The sequence below is a fragment of the Ambystoma mexicanum genome, chromosome 6q (genome assembly GCF_040938575.1).
Source record: "Ambystoma mexicanum isolate Mex_15411 chromosome 6q, UKY_AmexF1_1, whole genome shotgun sequence".
NCBI lineage: Eukaryota > Metazoa > Chordata > Amphibia > Caudata > Ambystomatidae > Ambystoma > Ambystoma mexicanum.
Genome location: NC_090937.1, coordinates 1,213,513,560 through 1,213,533,359, shown reverse-complemented (window position 1 = coordinate 1,213,533,359; position 19,800 = coordinate 1,213,513,560).

Genomic DNA, 19,800 nt, shown 5'->3' with positions numbered 1-19,800 from the left:
CTTTTATTCCCAATTTTTTTGGGACGATTTGTTGGCTTCCGTGGTTCCTGTGGGCATACGCTGCATTGTGGCTGGGCACATGCAGGCTTGTAATGTATTTGGTTCAGATGCTTGGGTTTGAGTCACACACACCCCTCCTGCTTCCCGTTTCCATGGGCTTGGAAAGGGTGTGCCCAAGTGACAGTGAATTACATAGTGACGTTGGACTCTCATGAGCTGTGTGGGCAGTCTGTAGTCAATACTGTGTATACATTCCTAGTGCATATTGCTGTTGTGTTGTACACTGCATGTTGCATTGATGTGTAACTCATCTTCTGTGTCTACCTCCCAATTTGCAGGTCCCTTCCTCATGTCTACAAAAGGACCTCTAGTCTGGAGATGTGGTCCATGTTGGCAGCAGTGCACCTACAACTCTACATGGCGCCAACACTGCACAGTTGGTAGTGGTGGGAGTGCAGGCATTTCCAGGTGGTGAGACTACTAATATTAAACATTAGTGATGTCATGTTAATGGTAGTACGTGCTCAAGTTTGTTGTTGGTCCGGCATTACTGTGAGCATTTCAGGTGTTTCAAGTTTCTAATAGGGACACTGTACATTGTGACACTAGTGTCATGTTGTGGGGATTACTTTGTTTACCTGCAAATAGCATGACATGGCACGGTGTGTCGTGTGGCGGTGCTGGGGTTGGGTTGGCTGACATGGCACTGTCCTCTTGTTGCATTTTGCAAGAGGGTATTCATTTTTGCTGCTTGAATGTGTAACTTCACAAAACTGCATTGGTGGTGTCAGTGTGGGTAGGGATGCACACATTGTGACACTTCCAGGTGAACAATCTCAGGCTGATATGGTTTTCACGGTTCTTTCTCCAGACATTCAGGATCAGTGTCAGGTTGAGTCATCATTGATTGTCAGATGGAATGTGCCAGGGCAGTGTGCACTCCACAGGGGTGTGATTTCTATGTGAAGTAATTAGCCACTGGCTGTGTACGGGCTGCCTCCCCCCGTGCCCTTTCCCCTCCCATGCGCAGCGGCTGTGCATGTGGTTGGGGATGGGGGGGCACCACCATGTCCACGGCCAGGCCCCGGCGTGTTGCAACGTTGTGCAGGACACATGCTGCCACTATGATCCTGCACACTACTGGGGGAGCGTACAACAGCTGCCCGCCAGAACGGTCAAGGGAGCGAAAGCGTGACTTCAGCACTCCGAATGTGCGCTCCACTATGCCCCGGGTTGTTATGTGGGCTGCGTTATATCTTACCTGGGGTGGCGTGGTGGGGTTCCGAATTGGCGTCATCATGTGGGGGCTGAGAGGGTAGGCACTGTCCCGTGTGGAGGTGGTGATTGGTATCATTGGTGGGGTTCTGACCTTGCTCAGTATCTGACATGCATGCATGTGCAGTGGCATTCATACTCACCAAGCAGCCATGTATCGCCATGCCGGCCAGCTTCTAGGTCCCGGTTTAGGGTGGACATTCGGTAAATGAAGCTGTCGTGGGTTGACCCGGGATAGTTGGCATATACTGAGGTGATGATTCCCTTGGCATTACATACTACCTGCACGTTGATGGAATGCCAGTGCTTGCGGTTCCTATAGATGTGCTCAGATGCCCTGGGGGGACGTAGAGCCACATGGGTGCAGTCGATGGCACCTAGCACTTTGGGGAATCGTGCCACAGCGTAAAAATCCAGGTTGGCAGCATGCCTTTCTGCAGGGGTTCTGGGCAGGTATATGTGCCTGCGGACTGATGGGCGTGCAGTGATGATGTTCAAGACCTGGTGTAGGCAGCGTGACTGGGTGGCCTGTGATACACCACCCACAATGGCACTTGTCCGCTGAAATGATCCAGTGGCTAAGAAGTGCAGTACATTGAGGACCTTCTCCAGGGGGCTGAGTGCTTGGGAGCACAGGTTGGGTGATGTGAGGTCATCCTCCCACTCACTCACCAGGTCCAGTATGATGTGTGGTGGAAACCTGTACCTCCCATGCACCTGGTCATCAGGCATCCCGAAAAGGCTGGTTCTGAGTGTGAATATTCTGGCCCTGACTATCCTCCTCCTCCTCCTTTGGTAGGCCACGCCCACTGCTGCTAGGAACGGTATGTTCATCCTGGGTCTGAGCTAGTTATTTTGTTAGCGCGCAAATTAATGCGTTGCACGTGTTGTAGGCGAGCGTGTGACCCGCGCACCCCTGAAATCCAGTACCCAGTCCAATAGCGTGTGGAAATTGCCGCGCACACCGGGATACAGGTGCGCTGACGTACTTGCGTGTGTAAGTGTCCGCACACACCTGATATACAAGTACATAGGCCAATCGCGTGTACGCGCACTTTTGTCCAATTACACGCAATGAGACTCTGACGTGCTGTCCAATTACACGCGATGACACTCTGACGTGCAGTCTTTCCACGTGTGCTCTGTCATCACGTGCTGTGTGGGAAACACCCGTGCGGGTCACGTCACAGACGCGCTTACGCGCTGAGGGCCTTTGGTCCAATAGATTCGCGTATGCGTGCTGACGCGCTTACGCGCTAAGGGCTTTTCCTCGGTTTTCACGCTGACGTGCAGGATTTTCATGTGCCAAATCACTCCGTACCAAGCTGGCCACGCGTAAGCACACGGAAGACCACGCTCCTGCCCAGAAGGCCGAACTACTGCCCCCCAGAGCCCCGAACACGCTCCCACCTGCTATCTGCTGCTGCCTGACTGCCTGCTGCCCACGTGCACTGCCATTTGCTGCATGCACATCAGCCAGGGGTGCTGTTGCTGTGACCACCCCTGCTGGAACCGAAGACTCCCGACTGGAATTCCATCGCTCCACAGCCCAGCCCCAGGACCCAGTTGCCCACCCACTCCTGCCTCTGGGGTTGTCATGTCGGGGCAAACACCATCTGTGACCACTGACAACCCCCGGCCAGAGAGGCAGAGGGGCACCAGCTTCAGTGCCACCGAAGTTGGTGTCCTGGTGGAGCAAGTCCTGGGGCAGTATGATGCCCTCTTCGGAAGTTCCCGCGCCGACAAGGAAGGACGGACTCGGATCTGGACTGACATCGTGACTGCCATCAACGAGGAGGGGGTGGCAGTCCGGGACTTACAACATGTCAGGAAGCACTGGGAGGACTTCAGGTCCAGGACCCTGAACAAGGCCCGGCGCCTCTTGAAGGCAGCGGATGCCAAGGGGCGCCGGGGCCACTTGTCGGAAGAACAGATGGGGGTCCTGGAACGCATATCCCCAGCGCTCCACGTCCAGGTCCTAGAGAAGCAGACCCGTCTGGAGTCGAGCGGTGAGTGTACATGCATCCTGATTGTGAGCAGTGCGTGTGGTGATTATTCGGCATTGTGCCTGTTGCACATCTGTTTGTATGGGGTCGAGTATGGGTGGGGGTGTACAGGGCCGTGGTGCTGACACATGCGAGGGCTGGTGGTGTGTGTACATGTGTGGTGCACTTCCTGTGTTGCATGTGATGTCTGGCTCCCCTTTGGCTGCTGATGCTGTTGTATGTGTAGAGATGGTGGTGGCATTTGCGATATGGCTGTGGTATGGCTCATGTGTGCCAGTTGCAATGACATGTGTGTTGGGGATTGTGATGACATGTCTGAGGTTTGCCAATGCCACTCATGTGCAACTGTCATGCGTGTATGTTGCCCATTGTACAGTGCCCTGATGCCTGTGTTTTGTTTCTCCCTGTCTGCAGCGTCAACTGATGAAGAGGGCGGAGAAGGTGCTGTGGAGCACAGCGGCGGGGATCCGACCGCCAGCCGGAGACGCAAGGCCCGGCTCCCCTCCCGCGTTGTCATCTCGTCGGGGATTGAGGAGTCCGGTGCCGCGTCCCAGGCCGCAGCTGCCGGGAGGAGGTCCAAGAGGCGGAGGTTGCAGTTGGACTCCTCGGCAGCAGAAGGGGCAGCTGGGAGACCACAGGGCCCAACAGGGGAAGATGGCACGGAGTCATCCAGGTTGGTGGGGAGTTTGGTGGAGGAGGGGGCCGCACAAGCACCAGTGACGGGGTCTGGAGGTGGGGATCCCACTGGTGCTAGTGGTGCAGTGCAGGACCAGGGACAGGAGGCAGGACAGGGGGCCACGGAGGTACCTGTGTGCAATCCTGTCCCCGATCCTGTCCCTGCATCATCTTGCACCAGCAGGGATGCCTACGTCCAGACCCGTTTTCAGGCAGGGGATGAGCTGACGTCAACTGGCCTTCCTCTGCCTGCGGACGTGGCCATCCAGGTCCGGGTTGAGTCTGTCCTGGCTGGTGTGGCGTTGCGTCAACGGGCCATGCGAGGTGACCTGCAGTCTTTTCATGGAGAGACTGCACATCATCTCGAATGGCTCGTTGACCACGTCAGCCTGCTGGGACAGGTCACCCAGGCCGGATTCCTCCGTCTGATGGGGCTTGCTCCGACCCCTTCCTCAACTGGACCCCCTACGCGCCAGTCGTCCTCTGTGCCATCTTCCCACCCATCAGTCACCTGGGTGCCCTGTGGAGCTGCCTCTGACGGTGCAGCCAGGCTGGTGGAGGAGGCATCCCTGTCACAGTCGGGAGTCGGAGGACCAGCAGGGGTGGCCACATCAACAAGTGCACCCCAGCCGGCGGAGGATGTGCAGGCAGCAGGAGGCAGTGCACGGGCAGAGGCAGAGCAGCAGCAGCAGCAACATGGTGGGAGACATGAAGGCTCAGGGCTTTCGACATCGGAGGGGCAGGCATCGGCCGGAGGGCAGGGGGACCCAGGACAGAGAGTGTCTTCCGTGTGGCAGCGGTTGGGCCACGCCATAGGTGCGGAGCGGCGGCGGGCGGAAGAGGCGCGGCTCACAATGGTCAGGGCGCAGAACTCCATGCGCAGGGCCCTGAGACGGGCTGAGCGCCTCGAGGCAATCCGCAGGGGGTTGGAGGAGGACACGGCGTCGTCCCTGCGGACCCTCGGGGCCATGGAACTGGACCGCCTCCGGGACATCGAACAGGAGTTCGATGATGCCCTGGCCCGGGACACCACGGAGTGAGCCGCTGGACTTGCCCGCCGCCTTTGTATATAGTTCTTTAGTTTTAGGTTTCCTTTCTTTCTTATTATTATTTGGAGTCGACGGACACTGCTCCACTTTTTGTATATAGTTGAATTTTAGGTAGGTTTTTTAGTAGGTTTCCTTTGTTCAGTTGGGCTCATGGACCCTTGGTAGTTTTTTACATAGTTCTTTATTGCATGGAGATTTTTTTAATTTTGACTTTGGCCAAATATTTTTTGGATTCTGATTTCCAGTTTTGTGTTTTTATACGGACATGCAGGTTTTTTTTATCATTCACATTGTAGTTTGTTTTCTTAGCATTCTTTATTTTTTTCAATACAATTTTGTTTGCATACTTCACTGTGTGGTACCATCTCATTGGTTTCATGCATGTCATGTTGTGTGTTTTCCAATTCAATTGCAGCCATTGTGTGTGACGGACATGGGTTCATTAGCTTCATGAACATTGTGGGTGTAACATGTGATTTCCATTTCCATGTGGGTGAATGGGTTACTTGGTAGGGCTTTTTGGCTGTGGAGGCTGTCCATTATGCACATGATTGGGGATTGTGAGGACCTGGTGGGGGCTGCCCATGGTGGCAGGGGGGTGGGGGTGGTTGGAGACATGAGTGGGGGCCTGGTGGAGGCTGACCCTGGATGCTGGGGGGTGGGGGTGCAGGGGGACATGAGTGGGGGCCTGCTGGAGGCTGCCCCTGGTGGCTGGGGGGTGGGGGTGGTGGGAGACATGAGTGGGGGCCTGGAGGAGGCTGCCCCTGCACTGCTGGGGGTTGGGGGTGGTGGGAGACATGAGTGGGGGCCTGGTGGAGGCTGCCACTGCACTGCTGGGGGATGGGGGTGGTGGGAGACATGCGTGGGGGCCTGGTGGAGGCTGCCCCTGGTGGCTGGGGGTGGGGGTGGTGGGAGACATGAGTGGGGGCCTGGTGGAGGCTGCCCCTGCACTGCTGTGGGGTGGGGGTGGTGGGAGACATGAGTGGGGGCCTGGTGGAGGCTGCCCCTGCACTGCTGGGGGGTGGGGGTGGTGGGAGACATGAGTGGGGGCCTGGTGGAGGCTGCCCCTGGTGGCTGGGGGGTGGGGGTGGTGGGAGACATGAGTGGGGGCCTGGTGGAGGATGCCCATGGTGGCAGGGGGGTGGGGGTGCAGGGGGACATGAGTGGGGGCCTGCTGGAGGCTGCCCCTGGTGGCTGGGGGGTGGGGGTGGTGGGAGACATGAGTGGGGGCCTGGTGGAGGCTGCCCCTGCACTGCTGGGGGGTGGGGGTGGTGGGAGACATGAGTGGGGGCCTGGTGGAGGATGCCCATGGTGGCAGGGGGGTGGGGGTGGTGGGAGACATGAGTGGGGGCCTGGTGGAGGGTGACCCTGGATGCTGGGGGGTGGGGGTGCAGGGGGACATGAGTGGGGACCTGGTGGAGGATGCCAATGGTGGCAGGGGGGGTGGGGGTGGTGGGAGACATGAGTGGGGGCCTGGTGGAGGCTGCCCCTGCACTGCTGGGCGGTGGGGGTGGTGGGAGACATGAGTGGGGGCCTGGTGGAGGATTCCCATGGTGGCAGGGGGGTGGGGTTGGTGGGAGATATGAGTGGGGGCCTGGTGGAGGCTGCCCCTGCACTGCTGGGGGGTGGGGGGGTGGGAGACATGTGTGGGGGCCTGGTGGAGGCTGCCCCTGCACTGCTGGGGGGTGGGGGTGGTGGGAGACATGAGTGGGGGCCTGGTGGAGGCTGCCCCTGGTGGCTGGGGGGTGGGGTTGGTGGCAGACATGAGTGGGGGCCTGGTGGAGGATGCCCATGGTGGCAGGGGGGTGGGGGTGGTGGGAGACATGCATTGTTGATCAGTAGTGCAAGGTGACATGTGGGTTGGCTGGGGGGCATGCCCATGGTGGATGGGCTGCCTGCGGGACATGAGCATGGGTGCAGGGTAGTCCCCCGTGGTGTGGGCTGCCTGCAGGGTCCGTGGAGGTTGTGGAGCGTACACCTGGGAGGGCCCACACGGACAATTCACGTGTGGTACTCCCCAGAACCCCTGAAATACACATACCCTGCTGCAATCGTGTGTGGAACTTCCCGCGCACCCCTGAAATACACATGCCTTGCTGAAATCGCGTGTGGAAATTCCCGCGCACCCCTGAAATACACGTACCCTGCTGAAATCGCGTGTGGAACTTCCCGCGCACCCCTGAAATACACATACCTTGCTGAAATCGCGTGTGGAACTTCCCGCGCACCCCTGAAATACACGTACCCTGCTCGCACTGGGCCAATCGCGTGTGGAACTTCCCGCGCACCCCTGAAATACACATACCTTGCTCGCACTGGGCCAATCGCGTGTGGAACTTCCCGCGCACCCCTGAAATACACGTACCCTGCTGAAATCGCGTGTGGAACTTCCCGCGCACCCCTGAAATACACATACCTTGCTGAAATCGCGTGTGGAACTTCCCGCGCACCCCTGAAATGCACGTACCCTGCCCGCACTGGGCCAATCGTGTGTGGAACTTCCCGCGCACCCCTGAAATACACGTACCCTGCTGAAATCGCGTGTGGAAATTCCTGCGCACCCCTGAAATACACGTACCCTGATGAAATCGTGTGTGGAACTTCCCGCGCACCCCTGAAATACACGTACCCTGCTGAAATCGCGTGTGGAACTTCCCGCGCACCCCTGAAATCCACGTACCCGGCCAAATCGCGTGTGAGACTTCCCGCGCACCCCGGTATACACACACACGTATTTTTTGTCAGCGGGTGTCCGTGTTTGTGGGTACCCCTTTGCACGTCATTTGTCCTGGAGGGCCACAGTATAGGACATTCATCATGGCAGTATATAGGTGCTATTTGTTGGCGCACCTTTTGGCGCACATTTCTTACAGCCGCAGAGACGCTACCGCCTGCTTTCTTGTGGCGGTCGTGTTTGTGCCTGTGCGCTGGTTTGAGTGTGCGCTTTTTTGCCCTATTCTATTCCATGAATACGTGTTGTAGGCGAGCGTGTGGGCGTTCCGCGCACTTGTGCCCTGTACTTCCCCCGTGACGCCCACGTTTTGGCAAGTTGTTCCCCATTCCGAGTGTTACGCCCGTGTTCCGCCTTCTTTTGTTGCGTGCGCCGCGCTATGTGCGAATTTCGCTGTGGCCTGTGCGAATTTCGCTGTGACCTGGCGCACGCTTTTAGATGGCCTGTGCGCCAACGTGCGCCGCGCACTTTTTTATCACACATCCGCTGGTTTTCTCGCGCACGGACTTCAATGAATCGATGTGCGCTGCTTTTCGTGCGATTTTCGCACTTGCACTGCGATTTTCGCTATTCCACTGCGATTCGCACGTTTTTGCCCACTTGCGCCGCGCTAATTATTCCATGAATCGGCCTCTTAGTTGGTAGCTGTGGCTAAGCAGTCAGACTTATCTCAAGAGGGAGATGAGCAGTATTCAGGGTTTACACAATAGGTATCACAGCACTATGGAACAAGGAAACACTGACCAAAGCTTTGAATCAAAAAGAGAATATATATTTATTTTATACACATCTAGTTCAACACATGAATCACAGTTGATAAAGTAAGTTCAAATTCAGTCAAGGCAAAGTATATACAACTCCCTATTCAATTGTAGAGAAGTTTGTGGTAGAGTGAAACCTGAGCAAAATGGAACAGTGAAAACCAACTACAAATGGCACAGCCAGAGTTAGTGGTCCAGGACCAAGAGCATAGGAGCAAAAATGTTCTTGTAGCTGCAGTTAAGTCTTTGGTAGATGAATATTGAAAAGGTATGTGCGAGGCGAAAGACAATGTTAAGAGAGAGGGTGGCCAACCCAACCAGTAGATAAACGGGGAAAGGGTGGCCTGGCGGAACAATTTACCTTAAACGGGAAGAAGTGGCTCCTGCGGTGGTGGTTGTTCCTGGTAGTTCCTGCAGGTCGAGGGGTCCAGCAGGTCGAGGGTCCAGCAGAGGAAGAGAGGCTCTCGTCATTGAGGAAGGTTCGAGTCACTGCACTACCTAGGGATGAAAACAGGCCGGCGGTGCTGCCAAATGAAGTTTAAAAGGTACGCTCCTTTCAATTGTGGTCCGGGTCGATAGTTGCCTGGCTATCCAGTCTCCAAGGGCGGGGCACTGTCGATTCAACCAAGGCAGGTCCGAGAAAGGGATGGGTGAACTGGTTGGTCCCACCAGCTCAAGGGAAGAAGACTATTTTGATGAAGATGTCCTCTCGTCGTGTGGAAGAAAAGTGGTGAGACGATCTGGCAGGGCTTCACCGGTGGTGTAGATGCTGAAGATGTCTGTGGCTTCTCTCCCCTTTGGTTCTATAGTTCCAGTGGTGACACCTTGCTCCTCCAGTCCTCAGGACCCTGCTTTTATGCTGAGAGAGACCCATTCATACAGCCTAGCTGTCACTCACACAGTGGAGTGGTCTTCTCGGCGGGAGACCTTCCAGCCTATCAGGTTAGAGTGCGACCTGAGTTGCTGCGGCAACTCTGTCCAGGGGTTCTACTCCCCCTCCCAAACAACAGACCCACCCCAGACTCAGAGGCGCCGAAAGGAGGGCTTCTTGGCAGAAGCCCGCCAAAAGACCAAACAAAGGATCCCCGACCTGGGTTAGGAGTTTAGAGTAAGACACATGAAAGAATTTGTATTAAAGTTCTGGCAAATAAAACCTACCGGAGTAAAGTTGATAATAAAATAAACCGGCGGTATGTTAGAGGCTGTCAGTAAAAGTGTTAGCCTCGAACAATGGGAAAATCCCATAGGAAAATATTTGCGGTCGAATATTTATGGTAGTAACCACTGCCACCAGCCAGAAACTTTAGAGAGCAGGACTTTAAGGTACCCCCTCGAAAATGAACCCAAGGGAAAAACTATTAACCCTTTCCAGTACATCCATAGTAAGATGGGTTGTACTGGTTAAGTTCATAAGATTTGACTAGTAAAGTCAATGGGGACTTTACATGCCCTGGGAGACAGTAGTCAGTCCCAGGGTATGGAGACTATGTTTGGGGGTCGCTACAACACCCCTGTGTCACTGCACGGAGGGTGCTGTGTAACACATGTGAATAAAGATAGTTCCTATGGGTGAGAGAAAATCCCATAGGCTTTAAACACAAAGATAGCCTAGAACACACATAGCAAAAGTGCCTAAGAGTGGGAAAAAGAGTCTCAATCTTAGCAGGTAAAAAGAAACAAACCCTTCAAATCCAGCAAAGCTGCTGGGGGACTCTATAGGTAAGGGAAATTAGCCATAGAATGAGAATTCTCAATAGGTCACTGACAAACAAAAGGGTGGGGTGGGGGTGGTGGCCAAGTGTGGGTGATAAGAGCACACAGTGTCACAGGGCTGGTCATTAGGCCAACATGGCCATGCACACAAGACTTTAGGCCCTGGCCACAACCACCGCAGCATAACACACCCAAAGAATCAAACATCCATCAAATATCCACAACCCAAAAGTTTGTGTACTGTTTATTTTGTAGAGTTTGTATGTGATGTTTTGGCTAGGTCATGCAATTAAGATTTTAGAGTTTGGTAACAAGCACTGCAGTTTAACATACCCATGGAAGTAAACATTTTGGATTGTGGTATATGGTTAGATGTTTGCTTGAATGGTTGTGTTATGCAGCAGTATTTGTGAGTCGATTTATTATATACTTACTGTTTGACTTGATTGGATATAGTTTTTTCATGACATGGGTAACTGGAGCAGATATTCTTTTTAAATCTCTGTGATAAAAGAAAAGATCATATGTTAGTGTAGGTAGTAAATAATGAGTTATTGCATAGCATAATGGATATTTCTGCATTATTTTGACCGTCATATTTAGTTCTTTAGAAGTTCTATATTTCAAACCGGTGTACTGTGCGATTTGCTCAGTTTCTGTGTTTGTTTATTAAATCATTGGGTCTGTGGGAAAAAAAATCTGTGCTAGATAAAAAAAAAATCTGTTATGGTACAATATATTTCTTTCATTGTTTTCAGTGTTTATTTCTTGTTTCTTGCTAATCTTTTTGTTGGCTTGTGCAGATTATTGGGGCAGTTTGATACTTGTTGGTGTATTCTAATTGTTGTACTTTCCATGGGCATGCTCATATTTGTATACATTGTACTCGCACTACTTTCCTTGGGGTCCAGTTACATCATGTATAGTTATACATAGAGAAGTAGCAGCTTTCAAGCAGAGCAATCATTTCTGCGCATTAACATAATCAGTTAGGTTATGAAGATTGTTGAATAATACTGCTGTTCCAGTATTTGAAGTATAAGTCTACAAATATATTACTTTGTACTATAGAATAGTGAATATTTAGTTCCTGACTGTTACTGGCCTAGATATAGCAGTAAAGGAATAAAGGGTGAGCCAGACATGTGATGTCATCAGCGATTTCATCAATGACATTTGTGATGTCTTCTTTGATGTCCTGGGTGTTAGTCTTATCAGCGCACGGTGGTGGCGCGAGTTATGGTTGCTTAGCTTACCATAACTGGCGAATTTCAGGGGTTTTTCGGTTTTACTTGGAACCATAATGTCTTCTTTAACAAAGTTTTTTTACTGAATTTCATAGGTTTTTAGTAGCGCAACTTAACCATAAAGTCCCTTTAGCAAAGTTGTTTTACTGAATTTCATAGGTTTTTAGTAGTATAACTTAACCATAACCTCCCTTTATCAAAGCTTTTTTTACTGAATATACATTTTCATAGTGTGAATTTGATAGATGTTTACTAGGATTCCCTTACTTTATATACATGTAACATAGAACATACTGATGTCTGCGGACTGTGTGTATGTCCGCAAAAGGACGCGGACAACATCAACACTACCCAAACACTCAGGGGGTATCTTAAAATGTTCTATCATGCCACATAAACACTGCACAAATTCAAAAAGCAGCACATAAACACATTACATGTAATAATAAATAAGAAGTGGAACCTATATATCTAACACATCAACCATCCATTTAAATATCATATATACTAAAATGGAATATACCAAACAAAAAAAGATATGCCTCCAACATAATTACATCACAGAAACTGCACAGCTAGGAGCAACAGTAGACCTACACAACAGTAGGAATACAATTTATCAGAAACTAGTAAGTAAACTTCATTTTTCTTATATATTTCTAAACTTTTTGTATTAGCTACACTAAAATTAATATAGTTTTGTTTTTTACACAGAAATGTGCAGTACTTTGGAGTGACTTGAGGAAAATTTCCCAATGGAGGAAATGTCTGAAGACAGTAATACTAACGTTTTTTTTTAACAGGCAATACAAACATTGAAAATAATACACCAAAAGACACATTGGAAAATACTCTGCAGCGCATGGAACAGAAAATGGACATGCTCATGGAAAATTTCAATCTTTTGAAACATTTTGTGGAGGACCACATAAAAGAAAAAATTAAATACCATTGTCCCACATGTATCTGTTTCCCCTCCCGATGTCCCAGTCAACTATCCCCAAACCCTCAACACCAAGAAAAATGTTTTGATGATACTTCCATCCCTTCATCCCCTCCCATCCATCCTCTCCAAACGCCTAATTCCCCTGTATTTGTATCAGTTTCTGCTTCCTCCTTTCTTTCATAAATTGTGTATCTGTATATGGTAAAAAAAAATAATATGTGTCTTTTAATTCAATCCTTTGTATCTTATTTTTTTAGAAACTCAGTTGGGTTGTCCACGGACAGGGCACCTGTCCGGAATGTCCGTAATGAACAAAATGGGGGTGTCCTAAGGACACTATACCTGTCCGTACCCTTTGCAACCAAGATAGAACTGTTCTTAGAACACACCCAGTGTCCGCGATATCCTTAAATGAACAAAATGGGGGTGTCCTAAGGACACAATACCTGTCTGCACCGTCCGCAGGCAAGTTGAAACTGTCCTAAGAACACGCGCGGTGTCCGGGATGTCCGTATTCAAACTAAATCGAGAGCCGCCTTTCACAGTTTAAAAATAGAAGTGGCAAATAAACAGTGCAGGGCCTGTGCATTATTTCAAAGTCAGCGGACAGTCCTAGGACATATAAAGTTTTAGGGTGCTGCCCTAGCAAAACCAATGCACTTTTCTCTGGGAGGAAGTTGTGGCTCTGAAAAGAGCCTTTTGGTGGTGGTTTTGTGTGTTTGAAAAACTTGAAATCGTCAACATGTACTGCAAACTAGATGACTGTAATTCCAAAAAAGGTCACAATGGATTTTATAAATTTCTCAGAAAAATCTGATTGCCAGCATAAGTAAGATGGACTCCATCTCTGCGAAAAATGTATGTGCTATGAAACATAATATTTTCCTTGTGAAAAAGAGGGGACATGCCAACATCTCTTAGAAAGGGACAAACAGCCTTTTCGACATTGTGCCTCGCTTTCTCCATTTGTGGACCAAATGAAGAACAACGCAGCCAAATTTGTCTTTGTGCAAAATGAGAAAAAATTACTCGGGAATTTGGAAACATTTCCATGACCTTCCCAAGTCCTTCTTTTATTGCAAATTGCAAAGAAATTCCAGACACATTTCCGAAATGGTTCCCTCCACAATGAATTATAATTATGTCTGGATGATGCTCTGTCTCCAAAGTAGCACACGTACTGCATGCCAGTGCACTTCAACATGACGGAATCCAAGATCTGCAGCGACTCCACAGCGTTCTGCATGCACCTCCAACCAATGTATCCATGAGTCTCCCAAAATCCAGATAATCTGTTTTCAGAAACACACAGCCATAGCTATCTGCTCTTCTCTCAGGAAAAAGTAATTCTGACAAACTCTCTACTTACACAACACACCCAGTAAAGTTTACTGACCAATACCTAGCTCTGCTCATTCTCATTTGCATGCCTCTCAACCCCAAAACCCCTGTATGTAATACGCGCTGTCCGTGGACTGCCGCCATGTCTGCAGACATATCGAAAATCTGAACGTGGTGAATGTTAATTTAAATACCGTGTCCAATTTCCCCTTTGATGTTGGCTCTGAAAAGAGCTGGTTTATTTGTTTTTTTGCAGATGCTTGACAGACACCTGTTATTTTGTATTTTTTTTTCTTAATTTACTACTAAAATCTTCACATATCCTTCTCCAAAGCAACCCTTATATTCCAAAACAGCATGGCATTTCCCAAAATAGATAAGGAAATAAACAGCATTACTGGAATCAATATTCGCATACCAGCCCTAAGCATGAAACCACACATGCCTCGGTTGATTGCAGACACATTGAAATCAGGAACCTACTTTCAAAATATGTCAGCTACGCCATTAATACAAAAAGTGTAAGAAAAGGATGAGGTTTTACAATCAAGCATTACAAATCTGTTAGCAAACATGCGTGGTATGAAAGAGTACTGGTTCCGACGTCACAGAGATGTACATTGTATGATAAGAAAACTTGGCCCTCCCACTTGGTTTATGCCATTAAGTTGTGCAGAATATGCATGGGAAGATTTACATGATTTCCTACGCATATCAAACAAAAACAAAACAAACATAGATAAACTAACATCTGGAGAACTTTGCTCTCTAGATCCTGTTAATGTTTCAAGATATTGTAAAGCTGTCCTTGTGTCTCCACGGGAGCGCCTCTCGATAACTGGGAAGTTCTTCGGAACCCTTCGCCTGCCCCTGGAATTGGTAGAGGTAACACTGGAAGACAGGAGGGGCGATTTAGAAACTACTCCTTCTTCAAGACCCTCCACCCGGGTTCCCCCTGTAGTTTTCCCCCAGTGACAGCTCTCAATGTAAAGATGCGCTCTCCGTCCTGCCACGCTGGGCAGGGGCACGTAGATGTGGCACCATATCACTGAGTTACTTCACTGGCGAGGGCTGGAGTTCAGGCTGGCTGCAACTCCTATCCAGGTAAGTATTCAGTTGAGTCTTGATTGGTGGAACAATGTCTTTGGCTGGGGTTTTGCCAGGATGAATTCACTGGTAGTAACCTTCTTACTATTGCTTCAGGTGATGATGCTGTGATATAGCCGAAGGCGTGTCCGAACAGGTAAGTGAACGCCAAGTGGCGCGGAAGCATCCTTGCAAATGGTTAACCTGTGATTTGCTTTATCTTGCAGGCCAGGGTGGCCCGGAGGTGAATTGTCCTCGAAAATCCGGGAGGAGAGGGTACTGCCCAGGCGGTGGATGCAGCTGTGCAGGGAAGGATGAAGACGAGACTGGTCTTGGAAGTCGACGAAGCCGGAAGACACCGTTTAGCCGACGGATGCAGAGATGCAGGTAAGGATGAAGAAGAGACTGGTCTTGGACGTCGACGAAGCCGGAGGACACCGTCTAGTCGACGGATGCAGAGATGCAGGTAAGGATGGAGAAGATTCGGGCCTTGGATGTCGACGAAGCCGGAGGTAGGCTGGACTGGACCAGATGAGCGTCACACTGCTAAAGCAGATTAACGCGAAGCATGTGCCTCAATACGGGTGTGGTTTAAATAGCAAGGCTGTCTCCCAGGTGTCTTTGGGGCGAGGCCCACCCTGGAAGCTAGACCGCAGGATGCAGTTCTCCTGTATTCCACCTGGGGGCGGCCATGCCGGTCCTATGCTCATTGAAACCCTGTTCCTGCAAGCGTCTCCTATGCCAGCAACGCCAAGACTAGCTCCAGGGCATCCGAGGCAAGCCAAATGAGGTCCTTAAGGGCCTGTGACACCTAGAAGGGGATAAGGTAGTGACAGCACTCCCCCCTAAGGCCCCTCTCAGGGTAGTTCTCCGGCCAGGTCCGGGTTTAGAGGGAAATGTCTGATGAAAGCGTTGGATCAAACGAGGGACATGAACATGCTCACTAGGCTCCCACGTCCTATCTTGAGGTCCATCCCCCTTCTAGTCCACCAGGTAGTAAAGCTTCGACCCTACCTCCTTGGAGTCCAGGATGTCTTTTACCTTGTACTCGGGTTCTCCTTGGATGATGATCGGGTCAGGTGGGGTTGTTACACAGGTTCCCAGTTTGAAGGGTTTCAGGAGAGACACATGGAAAACTGGCTGTATACGCATGTTGGCTGGTAACGACAGCCTCACCGCTGCTGGATTAATGATAGCTTTCACTGGGTACGGTCCCAAGAACCGTGGACGAAACGTTTGCTTTCCCTTGATTGGTACATGCTTGGAGGCAAGCCACACCATGTCTCCCACCTGATAGATAGGAGCTTCTGAACGATGCTTGTCCGCGCACTTCTTCTGGCGTGCCTTGGCTTGTTGTAGATGTTCCTGAGCCTTGGCGAAAGCTTGGGTGATGGTCGTATGCAGAGTCTCGACTGCCAGCATTTCCAGGGTGGTAGGGATGTCTAGTTCGGAAGTCCGTGGGTGCCGACTGTAGATCGTGAAGAATGGGGTTGGCCCCGTGCTGCTGTGTAACGAGTTATTATATGCGTACTCCGCGATCCATAAGAACTCTCTCCAATCCCCTTCTCCCTGGTGAAGCATGCAGCGCAGATACTGCTCAAGAGTCTGATTTGTCCTCTCGGTCTAGCCGTCGGTTTGAAGGTGACAGGTGGATAGACAGATGTCTATCTGGGCCAAGGAGCAGCACTTTTTCCAGAAGCTGGAAACAAACTGAGTTCCCTGATCAGATACTAAAACCGACGGAAATCCATGCAGGCACACAACTTGTTCCAAGAAGACTTTGGCGGGACCGGAGGCAGTTGGGAGTCCCTTAAAGGGGATGAAGTGGGCCATTTTGGAAAATAAGTCCACAATCACCAAGATGGTATCGAAGCCTTGACACGGGGGAAGGTCGGTGATGAAATCCAGCGACAATGTGTGCCACGGTCTGGTGGGATGGCCAGGGGTTGAAGGAGTCCGGCTGGTCTTTGCTTGCTGTACTTGTTTTGGCCGCACACTCCACACGAAGCCACAAATTCGATCACATCCTTCCTCTTTCCGCCAGGTGGGCCACCAGTAGTTCCTTTTGATTTTGGCTAGAGTCTTGGTGATTCCGGGATGACCTTCCATAAGGGAATCATGATGCCCGGAGATGACCTGCTCTTGTAATTCCTTCACCGGGACGAATAACCGTTCACGATAATATGGCAGTTTCTTCTTGACACTGTAGTGCTTTCTTCTGGAGGCCCACTCTTGTAGCTACTCCTGGGTGAGAACCTGTTGGATTTCATACAGAAGTTCACTCTGGGTCATAGTAGTAGTAATGCCCAGGATCCAATTCTCCGGTATGATAGCCACTAGATCAGGCGGCATATGTGGCAACTCGTCTGTGCCCATGCGGGAGAGACCGTCCGCTTTGCCGTTCTTGCCACCAGGTCGATATGTTATTACAAAGTCATATTCTGCGAAGAATAGAGCCCAACGCAGCTGCCGTGAAGATTGGGCCTTTGCCCCTTTCAAGTATTGGAGGTTCCTGTGGTCTGTTATCACCGTGATAGTGTGCCGGGCCCCCAGTAGGTAGTGCCGCCAGGCCTTGAAAGCCGCCTTTATGGCCAATAACTCCTTATCGGTAATTGCGTAGTTGAGTTCGGTCGGCGTGAACTTGCGCGACCAAAAGGCTACTGGGTGTAGCTGACCAGTTAACGGATCCCTTTGGGACAAAACCGCACCCATGGCCAGACTGGAGGCATCAGTTTCCACCACGTAGGTGTCATGATGCCTACCCCCGGGAATCAGGACCAAGACCCTCAGCTCCGGGAGCAGGCATCCAGACATTTGTTTAAACCTCAGCAGACCCGGCTAGGGGCTGTCTGGGTTCAGTCCTGGCGCCTTAGGCGGCTGGCTCATCATAGAAATCAGTTTTGGCGCCATAGGTGCCAGGCTCATACACTTTACTTACCTGATGCAGACCATGCTGCAAAAGAGTCCAAGCCTACATGAGGCCTGGATGGGACTATTTTGTTACAGGGACTATTTTTTACTCGGGCGTGGCTCTAGGGAACTTCTTACCTGGAACTACGTTGGAGGCTATTTAAACCACACCTGAACAGCAGCACATGCTTTGCGTTATTCTGCATCCAGCAGCGTGATGCTCACCGTGCCTCCAGCCAGCATCCAGTCTTCTGCCACGCCCGCCTGCCTGCAGCCAGCATCCAGTCTTCTGCCACGCCCGCCTCGAATCCGGTGCTCCTAGAATAAAGAAGAGGAAAAGGACAAGGTTAGAAAATGAACTTATTTCAAATTCCTCACCTAATTCCGGAACCATTTCATCTCCGGACCTGGAAAGTACATCAGTCCTGCACACGTCGCTTCGCCAGCTCCAGCATGGCTCCATACTCACCAGTTCTCACTGCATCTTTCGATCCGGCACTGTCTCCATCATTTCTTTGCCGTAATCCGGCACCTAGGGCACACAAGAAAAAACAAGGTGAGCCAAGGGAATCAACAAATACAACCTCGTACCACCATAGATTTACTTGATTTACCACCAGCGGTATTATTCCATAACTCCCCACATTTTCATATGCCGCATCTGTAAAGAGGGAGAAAAACAACACGTTAACGCATGCAATAGTTACCGGACAGCATTGGGTAACACAGACTCTTACCTGAACGCCAGCAGCAGCTACGAGACCTTCTTCTCACGAACTCAGTTGCAACTTAAGGAAGGAAGGAGACAAGAGTGAACATTGGGCACATTGAACTCTTTGAACTTGATAGTTACCAATCCCGCCAGGGACTTCAGAGTCAATACTTACTGGAACTCTCCCATCGCCTTGAAACCAGTGAAGTATCTGGTATCTACGTGCCCCTGCAAGACACGCAGGATGGAGAGCTCATTTTTTACGAACATAAGGAAAATACTTCTTCGGGTCCAGCAGACAAGACTAGGTGGGCCAGTCCAGACAGTCATCTCTGCAGTACGCATCACGTTGAAGGAGACCACAGCTGTATGGGTCCGAACGACACCCCTGTGGGGTCCAGGTGAGCGTAACAGTAGGGGAGCTCTGGACGCGGATGACGTAAAATGGGGGCCGAGGTAAACCTTGTCTTGAGTTCTTGGAAGGCCTTTTCCGCTTCTTCGGTCCAGGTAAAAGTCTTGTTGCATTTTCTGAGCAACAAGGTGATTGGGTGCACGATCTGAGAAAGACCTGGGATGAAGCGACGATAGAAGTTTGCAAACCCCAGCATGCTTTGGACTCCCTTGATTGAGGTAGAGGCTGGCCAATTGAGGACTGCGTCCACCTTATGTGCGTCCATTCGAATGTCTTGGGGGGAAAAAACGAAGCCCAGGAACTCCAGGAACTCCACTTCCGTAACATGGAACAGTTACAGTAACAGTTTTGCATAAAGGTGGTGCTCACGAAGCTTAGTCAGGACCGCCCGCACGTGCCCTATATGCTCCTGCTCGGACGTTGAATACACCAGGATGTCATCAATGTATACAAGAGCACAGACATCAATTAACTCTCGGAGGACTTCATTCATGAAGTATTGGAATGCGGCTGGGGCGTTGCAGAGGCCAAACGGCATTACTTGGTACTCGAATAGGCCGTACTTCGTATGGAAGGCCGTCTTCCACTCGTCCCCTTCTCTGATGCGCACCAGATGATAGGCCCCTCTTAGGTCCAACTTTGTGTAAATCTGGGCTTCCTTAACCTGGTCAAGTAGCTCCGGAATCACGGGCAATGGATAGCGGTTTTTGACAGTCACTTGGTTCAATGCACGATAAACGATGCATGTTCTCAGTTCACCTTCCTTTTTTGGTACGAAGAATAACGGCGCTACGGCTGCAGACTTGGACGGGCGGATGAAGCCATTGGCCAGGTATTGCTTCAATTATGCCTTAAGATGTTGATTTTCAGGCTCAGTGAGCGCATAAATGCGCCCACACTGAATCTGGGTTCAGGGCAGCAGGTTGATTTGGCAAT